The sequence below is a fragment of the Aethalodelphis obliquidens genome, unplaced genomic scaffold (assembly GCF_003676395.1).
Source record: "Aethalodelphis obliquidens isolate GAN/ISIS:26980383/991018 unplaced genomic scaffold, ASM367639v1 scaffold2206, whole genome shotgun sequence".
NCBI lineage: Eukaryota > Metazoa > Chordata > Mammalia > Artiodactyla > Delphinidae > Aethalodelphis > Aethalodelphis obliquidens.
Window position 1 is genome coordinate 1 of NW_020840113.1, and position 3905 is coordinate 3905.

The 3905-nt window shown below is 44.2% G+C and overlaps 1 pseudogene; it reads right to left on the reverse strand.

Moving 5' to 3' along the window:
- Positions 1-41: 41 nt before the first annotated feature.
- On the reverse strand, positions 42-2639 carry LOC113617167 (myosin-1-like; annotated as a pseudogene).
- Between the last annotated feature and the right edge of the window lie 1266 nt (positions 2640-3905).

The window sequence follows — 3905 nt, forward strand, 5'->3', positions numbered from 1 at the left end:
AGGTCGGCGAGGGGCGGCTGCTGAGTGCACACAGCAGGTACCTTCTCAGTGAGCTCAATGCAGGCGGCCAGGTCCATCCCGAAGTCGATGAACTCCCACTCGATGCCCTCCTTCTTGTACTCCTCCTGCTCCAGCACGAACATGTGGTGGTTGAAGAACTGCTGCAGCTTCTCGTTGGTGAAGTTGATGCACAGCTGCTCCAGGCTGTTGAACTGGGTATTTCGAATACCAAAGAGTTGGAGTGAGTTTGGAAAATCCAGTGGAGACTCAGCAAAGCAGACACAAAGCAGAAGGGTGCTTTGAGGCTTGACATTGGTGCAAACAACTCGCGTCAAAGATCTCAAAGCCAGTGATGTCCAAGACCCCAGTGAAGTACTGCCTGGGTTCCTTGGTGTCCAGCTGCTGGTTGATGCGGGTGACCATCCACAGGAACATCTTCTCTTAGACGGCTTTGGCCAGAGCGCCCACTGCATTGTACACGTTCATAGACAGAGTAATGATCGTTGCTGTTATTAAAGACGTGTCCTGAAGGCCTGGGAAGTGTGAGATTCACAGAGTTTGTGCCATTACCTGCTGCACAGTCTGGCCTTTGGTGACATACTCATTGCTGACCTTGACCCTGGGGTAGCAGAGGGCTTGGAGCAGGTCAGCAGAGTTCAGACCCTGGAGAGAGGCAGCCTTGTCAGCAACTGCAGAGACACAATTCAGACATCCAGCATGACCCACTATGACCCCACCGTTCCTAGAGGCAGAGTAAGGAATGAATCATTCCTGTGTGGGGTTATATTTGTATGTGGCCATCATATGCTCAGGTGCAAAGGAGCCATGAGTTTGGAGTGGGCTTATTTGCCTCTATTCTCTCATTTAACCCAGATGGAGGTTCATTTGGTACCTTCGGTGCCATCTGGCTCTGCTTGCTCCTCACGCTGCTTTTGCTTAAATTTCAAGTTCCCATAATTCATTACTGCCCCCGTGAGATTGTAGATGGACACTTTTTCATCAGAAGAGAAGCCCAGGATGTCAGTGGCACTCTACCAGGAGAGATGAGAGGGCAGAATTAGGGCAAAAGACACTAACTTATTTAGAAGAACTTATACTGTGTCCTTATTCACACCTACAGCAGGTTGTCGTTGTCATTTCCATACACAATGACTTATTTTTAAAAAACTTCATGTGTAACTGACATCTGTGGCCATCAGCTCTTCTCGGTCATCAGTGCTAGGGACTGTGACCTCCCCTTGACTGATGAAGGCATAGTCATACGGGTGGTGGTGATCAGGAGCATTTCTGGGTACATAGAATTCAGGGTGTATGGTTTACGTTAGAAGGTGTGCTAATAAAAACATTGGCTTCTAACTTAATAAATTTAAGCTCTTTTGTACCAATTAGTTCTGGCTTCTTGTTAGACATGATCTGATAAAAAATATGGTAGCCTCTTTCTGCCTTTAGCTGGAAAGTGACTCTAGACTTCTCCAGAAGATCTGCAATGGAAAGTAGACATTGGATTAGCGGGAAAAATTATAAAGTTCCTGGAATGATTTTGGAACTTGGGGTCATAAGCTAAATCTCACTGGCCCCCCTGAGATTTCAGCTGAATGGTCCCGTGGGATATCACATATTACGTCTCTACCACTGTGGTTGCTCTTGCCACCTCTAGAAGGAAACTGAAGTTGCCTGGCTCAAGACATATTCATTTCTCATACAGAAGATTCTTGACATTTCAAATATAATTGATTCTTGATAACCTGTTCCTCCTCAGGGTCTCTTCTCGCTTTATAACAGGGGTTACTAAGAGCAACATTTATCAAGGCTCACACTAGGAAGAAATCACATACACTAAACCCAAGTTATATACCCCCAGTCTTAGTTTTTTCTTAGAAAAATTTGAAATTTCTTCTGAGGCTGGCATCCTTCAGATAAGCCCAGCAACTCCTGGCAGTTTCTAGAGCACCGTTGGCTCCTGACTGAAGTGGATGAAGCACACTGTGGGCTCTGGTTAAGACTGGCATTACCCACAGGCATGTTTGGCAGTGACTGGTGTTTCACAGGCTCCAGGCTCAGCAGGAGCTGTAAGATGTTCCTCCCAACCATCATTTGTCATTCTTGGATTCTGTTTAGGAGGTCCTGTTACTCACATGTTTCAATATCAGCAGAAGCCAGTCTCCCCATGGAACCGAAGTGGATCCTGATGAATTTACCCTTGCAAGTGAAAAAGATGATGTTATATACAAGACTGTTAGCACACGAGTAAAAAGAGATTGAGTTAATAACTCAGAGAGCCTTCTCTGGCATTTGAGAGGACACCTGAGAAAACCCTTTGGTGACCCACAGACTTACAAAGCGAGAGGAGTTGTCATTCCTCACGGTCTTGGCATTGCCAAAGGCCTCCAGCAGGGGGTTGGCACTGATGATTTGATTTTCCAGAGTCCCCTGCAAAGGCAAGAGCAGTCCTCACATGTGGGGCTCGGGAGTTTCTTACTTGACAGCTTGGATTCTGACGTGGCAATCAGACCCGCCTGCATTTTGCCAGTAGTAGCTTCCTCCTTCCTCTTCTTCCCAGTGACTGCAATTGTTGCAAAGTACTGGATGACACACTTCATGTTCACAGTCTTCCCAGCCCCGGATTCTCCGCTGTCAAGCAGTGATCAAATATGTGTGAGAAATTAAGCTCTGTGACAAAGGAAACTACTTCCTCCATTAGCATTTACTCTTATGTGCCTGTCTTTATATGTCTTTGTCAGAGTCCCCTAGATCTTTCTCTTCAGGCCACATTTAGCCCATATTATTTCTGTTGCTTTGCACTGATAAGCATCTGAGACAGTTGATCATTAACCATGTAGCACTTATTTCTTGAGTGCTTAAAATGTGTCAGGCTCTCTTCTAGGTGCTGAGGCCGGGCTTCAGGGGTCCAAGAAGCAGCTCCTCAAGCACTATGTAGTAAATGAAACAATTAGTAAAAAACTCTCTGAAGCAATGCATGTGTTCTTCAGCTTCCTTAGACTAAAGATATTCCCAAGTTAGGTCTTTGAAGGAATAGACATTCCTGAAGTAGGCCTTGAAAATGAACCCCTGGTAACGTTCGCAAACTGCCCAAACTTCAGAAGGTGTGTGTGCTCACGGTCCGGTACTGGGTTCTGGCCATGTGTGGACATGGTGTTTTATATCTCCTAATCCCTGGCAAGCTCTGGAACTTTTAAGAATGGGCTAGCAAATGATGTAATTTGCGACATTGTTATTTTATATTTGGATGCAATCCGAGCCCTATAATAAGTGATAGCAATATTTAGTTCCAGGCTGATTATGCCATTGCTTTACTATGGGGCATGAACTAATTTCTTCTTTTGGATTGTGATTTTCCCAGTGAAAATAAAATAGGAATAAGTCTCAGAATAATAATACATATGTGATTAAGGTAGACTGATTCTCTCGATCTAGAAGAAAGACAGTGGACAGTCAGCATATCTACTAGTTACATAAACAAAACTTTCTATAGGGAAACACTGAGGGCATTGAGTGTAAGTGTCACACTCAGTGGGGTTTTTCCATATATTATTGTAAAGTTACATGTGGTGTTGTTATTATGTCTCTTAAGTTGGGGAAGAGAAACATTAAAATGTGTAGTGTTTTAAACTCCTTATGCCCCACAGGAAGTGTGTCCTTCTGGTTTAAAAGAAAGAGCAATCCTTTCCATAGACACATTCCCTAGTTGTCATCTATAGGTTCCAGTGGCCTGCTCTTTGCTAATGAATGCATATAACTGAAGAATGCACAATATTCTAAGGATTTGGACTGTATTTCATAGTTCAAAATAGTGTTAATCAGGCCAAGATTGAGATTTAGTTTCTAAATGGATCAATTACACACACACACACACACACACACACACACACACACACACACACACA